Source organism: Ornithodoros turicata, chromosome 9, assembly GCF_037126465.1.
Source record: "Ornithodoros turicata isolate Travis chromosome 9, ASM3712646v1, whole genome shotgun sequence".
Classification (NCBI taxonomy): domain Eukaryota; kingdom Metazoa; phylum Arthropoda; class Arachnida; order Ixodida; family Argasidae; genus Ornithodoros; species Ornithodoros turicata.
Genome location: NC_088209.1, coordinates 3,271,805 through 3,286,789, shown reverse-complemented (window position 1 = coordinate 3,286,789; position 14,985 = coordinate 3,271,805). Strand labels below are relative to the sequence as shown.

The 14,985-nt window shown below is 45.8% G+C and overlaps 1 long non-coding RNA gene across 1 annotated transcript; it reads right to left on the bottom strand.

The window, feature by feature from the left end:
* Positions 1-2,049: 2,049 nt before the first annotated feature.
* LOC135368059 (uncharacterized) lies at positions 2,050-7,641 on the bottom strand. The gene is made up of 4 exons (XR_010414652.1): positions 7,435-7,641; positions 6,464-6,754; positions 3,523-4,046; positions 2,050-2,130 (listed from the first exon to the last, which is right to left on the bottom strand). It is a non-coding gene; the product is annotated as an uncharacterized LOC135368059 (long non-coding RNA).
* Positions 7,642-14,985: the final 7,344 nt, after the last annotated feature.

The following is a 14,985-nucleotide window of genomic DNA, read 5'->3' as shown; positions in this document are numbered from 1 at the left end:
CAAACACATGATGAGATGATGAAAAATAGAGATGATGATTTTTGTTTTCGTGAGAGTCCGTCAAATTACGATGTTTTATGATTTGATATGTTCACAAGTTACAGACAGAGTTGCTGTCGTGAGAGAATAAATTAGGTCAGGTTCTAAATTACGAGGTTGGTCCACAAGTTGAAATCCTCAAATTTCAAAACATTCACGAAATAATATAGTATTAGGTAAAAAAGGTAAAAGCGCATTAGGTAAAAAAGCTGCTGGTCGTGTGTGTCATGTTCTGCTTGTCGTACGTCGTTGGCCTCGCTGAGGGCGGGCCGCTCGTCACGACCAACGCAACAGCGCGCGTCCTAGGCCGACTTCCAAGGAAACCGTACCGGCCGAACCGAACCGTCCAGGATGGCAAGTCGACGTCCCGTTTGGCTGACCTTTAGCCTGCTTTTTTTTTTCGTCTAATAAATATATCCCCCTCCCCCAATGCTGTCGTTGGTTGTCGTTGGTTTTCCTTGCTTCGCGAACGTGAATTTAGGTTCCGGGAAAGACTGTTGCTCATTGCGCGGGCGGAAATAATTGTGCAGCGGCCGCTTGATCGATTTTTCTTATTGGTTCACGTGGAGCGTTCATGAAAAACAAAATAAAGAAAATAATAACTATAAAAATAAAAATAAATCGATCAATAAAACAAAAGAAAGAGAAACAACAAATAAAGCTGCAGTTCTAAGTACCGTTATCCTAAGAAACATTTGCTTGTAATCCGCTTGCTGGCTGTTTCAACATTACGGACATTAGAGGGCAGTCCTGTTGAACGTTACTGGAATGTTTGTGAAGTCGGCCTTGCACTAACGTAAATACGAGAGATTCTCGTTAGCTATATGAGACAGTTGACTGAGTAGCACAAACCCGAAATGGCAAAATCGAGGAAATTGACGTTTCATGTCAAGCTAATAAACTCATCTCACTTCTCTATAAGCGCACCGAAAAAAGAAGAGGTTTATTGGTCTCGGCGGTCTCTTACACGGGCCGCGACAATGCTGGCTCGTCTACCCAACGTCCCCCCCCCCCGACAATGCTGACTGACGATAATCCCTTTACGAGCAGCTAAGTAAGCTTTTGTTCTGGTCTCCAAGGCCATGCCTTAAGTCCGCTGTCCATGAAAGTAAAGAGGAGAGAGGGAACACTACAGTGCGCGTGCGCGCCGCATGGTCGGCGGATGGATACGGTCAAAATGTTCCGCGAGGTTTTTCCTGTGCTACGGCTAGAGGGCGACACAGAATGACGCGGTTTACGGGCTTTGAGACGGTATTTATCCGTACTCACGTTTCATGCTTTTTTATAAAAACTGAAAGTGGTAGACATATAAATTTGATGTCTATCGATTCCTGAAATATTTACAGAGAAAGTAAATGGAAAGCTTTTCGAAATTTATATAGAAGTTTAATAAAACCTGTTCAAAGAGGGAGGAGAAAAATTGTGTATTTTTTCGCATTCGTGACGTCGCCGTAAAATACATACGATATGTATGAGAAATCCTGTAGCCAAATATCTTCATCTCGTCTTCCTCTTTATAGTGAAACCACCCGCGTCAAAATCTGCGCGGTGGTTACCGAGAAAAAGCATAAAGACTGTTCCATAGGAAATACATTGGGACAGAGAGCTGGTATGCCCTCTTAACCACGCACCCTGGCGTACCTTCAGACGAGTCAAGAGATCCAACATTGGTTAAGAGATCCTCCGAGTCGAGAGGCCCATCGGTGGATCTCTTGACGTGGAATCCAGTTACGGCGTAGTCAGCGTTTCAAAAACAAAGGAAGGCTTTGCTAGGCGTTAACTGTGGCCCATTTAGGGGCTCAGCGTCAGAGCAGGATTTAAGTCAGTCAGAGCAGTAACTTCAGCAGCAGCTAAGAGCAGTCAGTCAGAGCAGCATTTAAGCAGTCCTAGGTGGCGCTGCATGTGGGCATTGTATCAGGGAAGGAGGTTTACAATACAATTTTCATTAACTTGTCGGACACTGACAGCAACTGCAATGTTATAAGTGCCAATGCCCCAATCAATACTCACTTACATTTGATTTTATGAATGAAGTGTGGGTTTCCTTTAAAAGGCTCGGCAGAGCTACGAAGAAAGCTAGACAGGTGAGATCTGAAAGAGAGTTAAGAGTGAGTGACATCGAAAATCCATTTCAACTATACAGTGCTGAACAGACTGGAGGGTAACAAGTGTACCACAGTTACAGTTGACTCTTGCTAGCACAAACCGGCGACCCAAGCGACCACAGATTTATTAAGGCTAAGCGAATATTTGATATTCGGGCAAAATACAGCAATTACATATTTGACACTAAATTCAAATAGTATTTTGTCAAACACGACGAATATACTTGAGTCGTCGACCACGCACCGTAACGACATGCACATCTGGCAGTTACGGCTTCTACTGGCTTAATCTGGCAGATTTTCGGTTCCAATATATCGGTCACTGGGATAAATCCAATGCAATCCGACACTACATCTGAAACTTTGTGGCAAGCATTTGTTCTGGTTTAGAGCAATAGTTAATAGTCAATAGCAAACTTTTTTGCACCGTGCACCCCTTTTGCCGTTCATCAAAACGTTATTCCCCCCATACACTGTTAACTTTTTCACACCTTCAAAGGTGTGCGCTATGAACATTCAACCTGGTTGCGTAACATTGCATCTCCAGGGTGATATTTTACAAAATTTGGAAAGCATTACTAAAGATCAAGTGTCAGTGCAAATCTTGCTTTCATTATGTCTTGGATATCGTAGGTACGAGCTAATGCATATATGCATCGCTAACGATAATCGAGCACGCGCAAGTGTCTACAATACTGTTGAACAACGTTGAGATGTCGCAAGACTGAATTTTTGGAGGACAGACAACACTCGAGTAAAGAAAATTTGTGCGAAACCGTGCTCCATTATGATGTTACCAAAATTACACCTAAAAAGGCGTGCGCCATGCACGTTGTTACACCTTTAAAGGTGTGAAAAGACTTAGAGTGTATTAACTCCAAGGCAATACACGCACAAAAAGAAAAATCTGAAGTATTTTGTTGCTTCTTCAGGGTTTCTTGAAAGCATTGTTAGTGGTGAGCGACCTTCCTGAAACATACTCCTTCCAGTACGGTGCACTCCCAGGGGCGACAATGACATACCATCGAGGCATTCCTGGCAAGGGGGATGTGCTGGGAATGATATACAGCCCCACAATAACGAAACTGCCGGGGAAGGAAGTTTTTTTACTTCTCGTGAGAACTTTGCTATTGCAAAAATTCATTTGCATGCAATTCATTTTATTCTCACCAATCAGGTGTGGAGTAATAGACAAAAAAGCTGTAAAGTACAGCTTGACAAGGGCCCAGCCCCCGTACAGCATACAATCGGTACAACGTAAAAATAAACTAAATCTCTAGAATTAATAATGCATCCAAATAACACATATTGAGCACATGTGCTAAATAAACTAATGCGCTAAATAAAACTAATGAATGCTTATACTACATAAACTAACCTTAAACACAAATAATGGCATCAGTTACATAGCTGTTAGAGAAAAAAGGAAAAACATATCCAACAGTTAGAATAGCATGCATTGCAGCAAAAATAAGTGGACAAAAATGAACAAAATAAGCACGCCCATTACTTTCCAGAACAAAATTAATGAAAATAGTCGCTTATTTTCCTCCACTTCGCCTGCACAATACGGACATGGCAGCCGGATAAGCTATCTGTAGCTTTGTTGTCGTGGACGTCAAGGAAAGTCTGGATAACGTCGAAAGCGTCGATCACGTCACGCGAGCTTGCTTGCCTTTCTTGTGCTTTGTTTTCACCATTCTCATCACCACTCTCCTCATTTCCTTTGCGCACACACCATCGATAATGGTGTCGTCGCTGCACTCCTCGTGCACAATGAAGTCTGCGTCCGTCCACAAAAGGTCATCCAGTTCAACAACGTGAAGTGCTCGGCCACGTGACATCACCACACGCCACACTCGGCTTGGGGGAGACTGTCGCCACGGAGCCCATTCCTGCAAACTAATTTTCCCAGGAAATTCGCGGTTTTCGAAGGAAATATTTTGCGTGACAGCTTATGAAGGTAGTATTATCAAGCGGTGAAAAATATATGTTCCAAATGATTTCCACGCTCCTTTAATGAACGTGTCCCGGATACTTGTATTTTAGTATATGCTCCATCCAGTACTGACAGAGGTGCGGTACAGTACTGACGCTCGTTACACGGAGTTGCCGAGCTCATGACTGGTGCCAGTGACACATTGCGCCAAATTATGGCTGGAACGTAGTATTATCACTGCAGTATCTACATCAGTGGGGCCTCTTGACTGGGATTTCATACTTGGATACACTGTATGGAGATGGGACGTATCTTGTCTACTGATGAGAGCTTTAACGTGCAATCTGTGTATTTAATGCCTCTGCATGAAGTAGGACAAAAAAAATACAAGGGAATATACAATATAATGCGGATGTGCACGAAAATATACACGTCCCATCAATATCCAGATGTCTGAGAGGTGACACTGCGAGGACGTACCTTGGGCGAACAAAAGTTTCTGAAAGCGTAGTTCCCTCAACGTAAAAAAAAGACGTCAACAGGCTATGTACGAAAGTCCATGGGACATCAAAATCTCCACAACAAGATATTGGCGAGATCTCCCCAGGATGTATATTGTTTGCTGGGCACTAGAGCCGTGCACGGGCTCGGGCCCCTGTCTCAGCCCGGGGGCCAAGCCGGGCTTGTTGTTGGCTGTGTGCTCCGGGCCGGGCCGAGCCCGGGCCGACAAAATACGCTAGCACCGCGGGCCGGGCCGGGCCGACAAATATGTTTCCGGGAGTCAGGCTCGACCGGGCCACGCAGCTAATTCCACACAATGGAGATGCATTAGTTCATATCATCATGCGCTTGCGTTATTCCTGTGCATATTTTGCAAAGACAAGCATTAGGCATGTGATTCGACCCTCTAGAACATTCTGAAAGCCACTTTACATTGCTCCTCACTCCTCACGTATTTCACAATCACTTGCCAAAGATTGGTGAGAGGGGTATGGACTGGGAGAAGGACATATCTGATACAAATGCAGCAAGAGACGCGGACAAGTAGGTTAAACAATGAAGACAGAAGACCTGCAGACTCGCAACTAGTAGAAGTTTAATGGAAGTAGAACATTATATACAGAAAAAAGGGGGATACAACCAATCGCAACGCAGAAGAAACCTGAATGGCTTGCAACAAAGAGGGGGACATGGATTGATAACAAAGGCATCTGCACGTGTGACCCAACACACCGCATAACACGTGCAACATTAACAGACAAGGTAATCTCTTTCCGGTTGAGTTAGGGCAATGGAAGGCACACTTATGCAGCACCCTTTTTTCTGTATATAATGTTCTACTTCCATTAAACTTCTACTAGTTGCGAGTCTGCAGGTCTTCTGTCTTCATTGTTTAACCTACTTGTCCGCGTCTCTTGCTGCATTTGTATCAGATATGTTCTACAACCAACTACCCCGCTACAACCCGCTTGCTGGGAGAAGGAGTTTGTCAACAGCATCCTCTAGCTCCGCAAAATCTTGACAGTGTAACGATAACGGCCGTGCCCGCGTACATTCTGGATTTAATTTGGTCTGGTGCGGTTATGATGTTAAACCGCCATCACTTGTATGTTTGTCTTCTCTCCTTATAAATTTACTGATAAATTTGTTTGATATTCGGCAGAAACGCGTACGGCGCGGCTGGAGATACTATGCCGGGATCTACTCGCTGGGTTACCAGACCGGGCCAGGCTCTAGTCACTGGGTCACCGGGCCGGGACGGGTCGGGACGCATAAAAATATGAAGGTCTGGACCCGGGTCGGGCCGGGCCATTTTTCGATGCGCAGGGCTCTACTGGGCACTACCTGAAACTTTCGTTAATGCGGGACTGCATTTTAAAAACTGTTCGCTGTTAAGAGTGGGCAAATGCATTGGACTCTATGGGTATTTGCCGGGGGCGCCGGATTACTTCGTTGCTAGGAGAATTTCGTTCTTGCGGGCTTTCGTTATTGAGGAGTTTAACTGTACTACTATAGTGCCTAGAAATACTGACAGTATACTGTAGGCACTCTAATACTACTGTAGCGTACCCTGCTCAGTGACGATGATAGTGCCACCATACCAGATTGGTATCCCTATATTCCTATACCTATTACCTATATTCAGGACTCCTTTGCCAACCTTCTCTGGCCCCGCCCACTTCAGCAAGGTTGACCTTACTAAAGCCAATTACCAGATACCCACCCGTGCCTCCCGAGGATGTACCTAAAACAGCAATTACTACCCCATTCGGTCTTTTTGAATTTACCTGGGTGTCCTTTAGTTTACTTAATGCAGCTCCAACAATCGTTAGTAATCAGACGATAGATGACACAATCATCAGCACAGAGACATACTTACGATGATGTGAGATCATTTGGAAGTCGTGAATGTATACGAGAAAGAGACGCGGGCCAAGGACGGCCCACATTGCGTCAGCACAGCCAATGGCAAGCCTGCCTCATCGTCCTGTGCAAGGAGGAAACGTCTTCTTTCTTGTACTGTTTTTTGTTCCATGTTTCAGCTGGGTTTCATGTGGAATCTTTCGGTGCTTTAGGGTTTGTGTGAGAGCCAGTAACTCCAGTTGGCTGTGGCATCACGTGGCAGGTGCAAGACACTATCGATCGGCACCAAGAATCCCACCGCTGTCTTCTGCGAGGGTCGTTCAATATGGGGTGCCGTGTGATTAGCTCTCATCGCACGTTAAAGAACCCTCAGGTGGGCAAAAGCAATCCACAGACCGACTCCCGTCGCTTATGATCTCAGCTGTATCGCGACGTAAACACCCAATTATTAATTATTACAAGAATCCCAGCAGATAGGGGTCCCAATTTCAGGGTGGCAGCTATGTTGCCAGGTTTGTTTTTGTCCTAAAGATGATGGCCTTGGCAATAGCCCATTTCTTCAACAGAAAGGACAGTGCTGCCAGATGCTAGATGCAAACGTGTCATTCTTCCCACAAAAAGTCACTGGTTTCCTCATTTATTAAAGGGGCACTAAAATGCAAAAACATCCTGCTCTGAAATGAAAGTCCGTCACCGGGACTGCTCCATTGCGTCGCACGCGCAGTATGAGCTAAAATCACTGCTGCACAAGCTGAAGCGTCGCTTACTGCTTAGTGCCGAAGCAAGGAAGAATGCGGTATACTTTTGACTAAGTTCATAACGCAAGTTTCGAATGATGACAGGAAGTACGAAATTAACGTAACGTGTAACGTAATTTGAAGTGAACTTGTTTTTGCATTTTAGTGCCCCTTTAGTCAACACTGCTTAAGTGGTCGATGAAGATAAAATAAACAGACCGCACAGTGACATGGGTGACGGAGTACATACCTCTCTTGGCATCACCGGAGCAGAAATTTGCAGCATGCAGAACAACTATGCTGACCAACTAACGGTGGAGCCCTGTTGCCGACTGAGAGTTGCACAACGGAATCACAGTACTGGTCCACTATTTCATAGAGCTTTTGTTGAGGGTCGACACTGGTGATTCGAGCAAACTCTTCGAAGATCTGAAGCGACATAGAAATTAAAGTAAGACACGAGAGATAAGCTGAATGTGTACGCAAAACTTTCAACTGACCAAAACCTCAAATCAACTTGAATAATGCTATATAGTCAAATACAGGCAGGCCCCCGATTCTCATGAATTTGATTTATTAATGCGTCAGCATTAGGAGCGTCAAAATGGTAAAAGCTGTGTGTGTGTGCCCGCGTGCGAGATGGTGACGCCTCACTGAGGCAGAAGAATAAGTGAACATGTAAAGGACATATAAGAGGGTAAATGTAAATAGAGGTAAGTTTTTGGAAATTTAAGTAATCGAAGGTAATTAAGAGGGAAGAGTAATTTAAGGTAACGAACGGTAATTAAAGCAAGAATAGGTAATGAATGTAAGATATACGTAATTAAGAGAAGGATTAAATGAAATTAATTATTGGATAATAATAATATATGAAATCAATTAATGGATAATTGAGAGTAATTAGTAAATGTAATTAAATTGTAATTGAGAGTAATTAAAGCAAGTAAACGGAATTAAAGATTACCTTAGGTAGCCTGGTTACCTTTGGTAATTAAAGAGTAATTACAGGGTAACTGAAAGTAACTGAGGTTCATTAAAGGCTAATTAAATGGACTTAGATATAGTAACTGAAAGTGTTGAACCGGAAGTCAAGTGTACACTGGAGGTGGACAACCGGAAGTCAGGTTAGACAAGTGGATACTAGAAGTCATGTATAGACGGTAAGTGGACAACCAGAAGTCACGTTTTTTTTCGAAGTGAACCGGAAGTTGGGTTTAGACCACGACCTACTCTATAAAAACATGACCATGACACTTGCGCCTCTCTCCAGCGCCGGAGAAAATGTTTCTGTTAGTGGCCGCAGCAAGGCCGTGGCGCCACAAGTAACCCCCACAGCAGATGCGCTCCACGTGTTGATACGGTAGTTTTCGTTCCTGACTTGGATGCCGTTTTCTACCGTGTGAAGTTCTGGTTAGTCGCACGTCGTCCATTGAGTGGTTTGTGATGGTGTACTGCACCGTCCCACTCTGCAAGTCGAAGCAAGGAGTGTCGGACCCGAGTATTTCGTACCGCGAAAGGCCCTGAAGGTGTCGAGTGTATGTGCAACGTGATTGTAATGAAAAAGCAAAGTAGATGTGGTGATATTTCTGCCAAATAGTCAGCAGACAAAATTAAATGGAATAAAATGAAGTGTCTGTTCAGTTATGTGTGCTGTGTTCTTATTAAAAGTTTGAATTAAAACCAACTAAAACTGCACGCTGTCCAGTAGTGACAATGAAATGACAGCTAACATACTCATTCGCAGAGTCAAGTAACTACGGGTCCACGCATAAATTTTGGAGCACGATCGCGCATGGCAATATCCACGTACATCAATTGCTACATCGTTTGTGGCGCTTTATGGCCGCTTTTGCGGCGCTTTTTTGTGCCGCTTTTGTGCTTTGTGGCGCTTTCCCGCCACAAAGCGCACAAGCACTCATCTGGAATTCAACTTCGTATTATCATCGGTTGAAGCACAGTGTGAAGCGATGAATGTTTTACCAAGGATCCAAGTATATTCGTCAAATGGGGGCCCATGGTATACCACACATCCTGTACAAGCACTGTCCCAAGCAAGGCGGCTCTAGACGCGAAAATTCATGTATTTTGCGTAAAGTAGAACTAACTTGCGTTAAGCACACATTACACGTTTTTCGCATCAGGATACACGAAAACAACGCGTAGACACACGCACAAAACAATCCTAATAAACATTGCCGATATTACAGCAGCCGTCTCCCCTTCGCTTGTGGGGTGTGCACGTGGTGCCCCTAGCGAGCATGTTGAACGCAAAACCGGTTTTCCCCGCTTCGGGCCGCGGACAGCGGACCCATAGGGGAATCGGCGAGTGTCATGGTCGTGTTTGTATAAAGTAGGTCGTGGTTTAGACCGAATGTGGATACCCGGAAGTAAAGTATGGACTGAAAAAAATGCCCAATGATAACGCATTTCTCTCGCATTTACTGTTAACTAAATCGTCACTGAATTTCTGCTCCTCCCCTACTAATGTACTAATGCGTACAGAAGTACTAATAAGTACGTAAGTACTAATGCGTACAGAAACATGCGTATGAAACACATACAGTAATATCTGGCTCCACTTCACCAGCCTACTTGGCCAAGATTCTCTTTCAAAAGCAACTTGCATACTAAATGGATTGGGACACTTTCATAGATGTACAGTAGACTCCCGCTGAGCCGAACTCCCTTACCCCGAATTCTCGGATATGCTGAACAGAGTTAAAACTTCGGGCATTAATAGAGATATGCCAAATAAAAGACGAAACTCTGGATCATCGGAACATAATGAACTCTGAAAAAAAAAAGTTGTCGTGTTGCGACATGGCCAGGAATGAGGCAGGATGTAACTAAATATGTTCGCACTTGTCCCGTATGCGGGAGAACAAAACCTCGTGGTGGTTTACCCCCCTGGGCGCTTACAGCCTATTCAGAGCAATAAGCCCTGGCTGATAGTCGCTTGTGATGTGATGGGACCGTTTCCACGTAGTCCTAGAGGTAACCAGTATTTGTTTGTGGTTACTGATCACTTCACGAAATGGGTTGAGCTGTTTCCTCTCAGGACGCTGACTTCCCAGAGAGTGTGGGAAAGACTACTCGACACCTTTTGCCGGTTCGAGTTTCCTGCTCAGCTCATCACAGATAACGCTACCTACTTTACAAGAAAGGTGTTCTCAGATTCTTGCGCTGTCTTAGGCATTCAGCACAAGAAGACTTCCCCATATCACCCTCAGGCTAACATTACCGAACGTGTTAATGGGAACCTGAAAATGATGTTGGTTGCTTTTACTAGTCAGCACCACCGTGATTGGGATCTTCGCCTGGCTGAACTGTAAACAGATCTACAGGCTTCACCCCGGCGTTCCTGAACTTGGGGCGAGAGGCACCTTTTCCAGTGGAGAATGCTCTGGGCCTCCGGGATGGCAGTACTCGGCCTCCTTATTCAGGGTTTGCTGAGAACCTTCGGAGTCAACTGGACGATGCAGCCCGGACGGCTCGGGAGAACCTGGACGTCGCACGGTTGGACCAGGCTCGCCAGTACAACCAAGGACGACGGAACCTCACCTACAGCGTCGGTGACCTCGTCCTTCCACGAACTCACCCGCTAAGTGATGCGGCACGCGGCTTTGCAGCTTCACTTGCAGATAGGTGGGATGGCCCCTTCGAGGTAAGTGCGTGCTCCTCCGGCCTCACTTACAGGCTTCGTCGCTATGACACTGGCGAAGAAACTGGGCCAGTGCATATCTCGGACCTGAAACCTTACCACCTCCAAGACCCCGAGAGCGGAGACTCTGACTTTCCGCCTCCTCAACACCTGGACCCGGATCCCGCTACCGGACCAGCTTCCAGTCGCTACAACTTGCGTCCCCGCAGGCGGCGCACGTAGTAGCCACTATCTCGGTCACTAGGACCTAGTGCTCACGATTTATGTGATATTAGTGTGATTTCTGTTCAGCAGTTTTCCACAAAGCCATTTTGGGGAAGATCCCTTTCGAGCTCTCACGATGTGGAGATAACCTCTCACCGTATTCCCTTTTTCTCCTCTCGGCAGATACCATGCCGAGACCACGCCGACAGAGGACGGGCGAGCCCCGACGGAGCCGCCAAGAGAATGGAGGACGCTCCCGAGCCAGGTCGCCCGCGGAGAGAACGTCTCCCCCCCCCCCCCGCAGTAACGATCGGCAGCAACGTGGACGGTCGTCCACAACGGACGACCAGTTCTCTGGGCTTCGCACAGCCGGTGGGCCGCCCAAGCTCGCCCCTTCCGAGGATCCGACCGTTTGAGGTCCGTCTGAATGGGGATCAGCCGTCATCGTCATCCGCCTCGGGTATGTGTCTGAACAGGATGCCATCCTCGCTCAGCAGATAGGAGTCGTGCCGTCCGTCAGTTGTTCCGGTGCCTGCCGAGCCTGCTCAGCTAACCATTTGAGACACCCGCTTACAAAGGTCGTCCGCTCTCTGAGCGTGTAGGAGCTGCTAGGAGCTAGGATCCGTCTAGTGAGAGTTGTGGGAACCAAGGTTCCCACAACTCTCACTAGACGGAACGCGGTTAAGCAGAAATCACGGATAAATAGAACGATGAAGTCACCTTTGGTTGGTTTCCTACATATGCGATGATGAAAATCTTCGGATAATTGAAAAGGCCTGTTTTGTGTAGTTCGGATAAACTTAACAAAGTGACGGTACAGAGATACCGGCGAACATGCAAGACTACCATTCACGTCTCACGACCTGGAAATAAGTCATAGCCAGTACCAGAGAGTCGAACCGAACCCGAACCCGAACCGAAAACCGTTATTAACCATTATTTTCGGCCGAACCGGAACTGAACCGAACCGAAAGAGTCGACGCCATCTTGGAGCTGAACCGGAACTAAACCGGTAAAAAAATACCGATTAGCGGTTCAAATAACGGTTCACACGGAATTAAGTAAGAAACTTAGGATGTTGTGCATGAAGAACAAAAACTATTTTTTGTATTTTTTCTTCATTTACTAGCTTCGTAGACTTCCTCTTGCTTGCCGAAAAAGTCGGATGGGGTAACTTAATCCAATAATCCTGGCGGTTACCGTGGTACAGGGAGCTTCCCAATGAAGACTACTGAGGGATGCTCGCATGTTTTCTGTGGTGGGTAGTCCCCTTGGACTACCCAAATCTTAGAGCAAGAGGGTTAGCACGCCCTATCCCTCTCCTGTGCCACCATCATCTCCCCCTCCCTCTTTCGCCCTCCCCTCTTTTCCCTCCCCTGGGTGCACCGATACGCCACTTCAGAGCAGGCTGACCGCACCTTCCCCCTACATCAACCCCCCCCCCCCGAACAAGTCGTGCGCTGCAACAATGATCTGGATTTTCTCGAGTCACGAAATAGCAACAGACAGTAACTGAAAACTGTTATAGGACTACGTCTACGACATACACATGAATATGTATAAGACTTAGGGATCAATGACAGTTTTGGGTAGTAGTCAATAAGTGACATATATTATAATATACTAATCAGACTCAGCTATACACCGGGCGTCCACCCTGGCAGCAGAAATGATCGCTGGCACATTGCACCGTCAATAGGTAACTGACACTGTCCTATGAAGTTTGTCACAAACAGGCGCAGTATTGTCATGTCAGTCCGTTTGTAACACAAACCTGTCAGTTTTTTTCTTTAAACAGCGCCATGTCTTCGAGATCATCTATACCGTTATCGCAGGCATCCTGTATATAAATGCGAACACGCGGACCAAGTGACGGATATGTCGTTGGCTGTGCAACCGTACCCTTTCGGTCTTTCAAATTTTCTCTTGTTCGTTTGCTTTTACTTTTTGTTTTGTCTTCTTCTGTGTTTTCTTTTGTGCAGTGCTATGCAAAAGCGAACTACCTGAACTCAGCTAAAGCATGCGCCCGTGTGTACGATGCTGCAGGATAATTCCAAACGTATGTGTGTGAACTTACTGAAGCCCCTTACAAAGTAAAGGGCCAGGCATCCTCATGCGGGTTAGAATGAAAAGAGCATACCAATATGGCTAGAACATACCAATATATACCAAGAACATGCTAATATATACCGACATGGAAGCACTGCGACGCTCAGTGATGATAGGATAACGCGCCTTTTACATGAAGACCCCGGGGCTCAGAATCGCAAATAACAACGACAAAGGTGGTAACTGAAAACTGTTATGACTACTAATCATGGGCGTACTGAGAGGGGGGCACGAGGGGAGGGAGCCCTGGAACTCCGAGGTCGCTGCGAAAATAGTGCACTCTTTAGTCATAGGTCGTAATGATTATTCTCAGTTGTCTTAATAGGGACCTCTGAACACCCACACAGTGCACAGCGTCCGCTTCCAGAAAATGATGTGCTAGGGGGTGGGGGGTTGCATTCTTGCCCCCGTAGAAGCGCATTGTCCCCCCCCCCTTGAAAAAATCATGGGAACGCCCATGCTACTAATGTATAAGACATCCACATGAATATATATAAGAATTAGGCATCAACGACAGTTTTGGGTAGCATTCATGAAGTTACATGTTCGGCATACATGAAGTTACAGTTTCATAATAATATACTAATCAGCCACCTTGCTGCTCAAATGGCCCACGGTGACCACCTTAGCTGCTGGAATGATCACTGAGATACAGCTCTGTCAAAGAGAAACTGACACTCTCTTTCCTACGACGTTCGTGTTACAAACAGTGCTTCATTGTAAGATGTAGCATCATAGGAGAGCTGTCAGTTTTTTTTTCTTTTGCAGCGCTATGTGTTTGTGTTATAGATCATTTCTGAAGGTGAACCGTGGGCATCATATATATAAATGCTAATACGCAGATCAACCAATGCATATGTCGTCGTCTGCGACCTTCGGTCTTTCGAATTTTCTCTTCTTCGTCTTTCTTTTTCTTCTTCTGTTCTGTTATGTGTAATGCATTGCGAATGCAAACTACCTGAGCTCAGCTCTGGCACGCATCCGTGTGTACAGCGCTGCAGCATAATTCCCAACGTGTGCGTGTGTGAACTTACATAAGCCCCTTGTACGCTAGCCACACTACAAACTTAATGAAACGGAATGCCGGTAAGTTCACCTCCTCACCACCCACAATCTTGCGTGGTGTCGTTCTCTCCCCCGGCTTGTTGAAAACAGGGGCGTGTTGAAAAAAGGTGTCATTCGGGATGATGGTTGGTTAGGAGGTGAAGTTACTGCCATTCCGTTCAATGCATTAAGTTTGCTGCGTGCCTAGGGTACCAGAAAGTAAAGCACCAGCCATCCTCATGCTACTCAGATTGAAAAGAACATGCCAAGCTGGCTTTCTTTGTGGATTTGAAATAAACGAAGCAGCAACGACCATACTGACATAATATTTAAAAATCGCCGATGGGTCGAAAATGAGTCGAACTCTCTGTTTTCACTTGCTCTGTCTTTGTTCCACAGACACAATAACGTGCCTTTCACACATAAAGACCCCGAGCTCACAATCGCACCATTCCAATCCAACTACTATGAAGCGTCGTTAGCTGATTAACCTGTGTTCGCGATTCTGACTGGAAATGAATAATTTCAATTACTTAAATGAATTAGGCCAAGGTAGCAGGCCTGGTTGACTGTTATTCCTGGTGAGATTCTGCGAACTACTCGGTGGGAGAGTTAACCCCGGCGACATGAGCTACTTGCGGGGAAAGTCAACCCATACCAGTAATTCATCGCTATGCTCCTCTTGTAGCCGCTACTAATCTTGTCTTTCATATTGCACGAACTCTTTCAAAATCCTGAACGACCACTGACGCCTTCCTGCCCACTTCAAGCACTGTAACACAC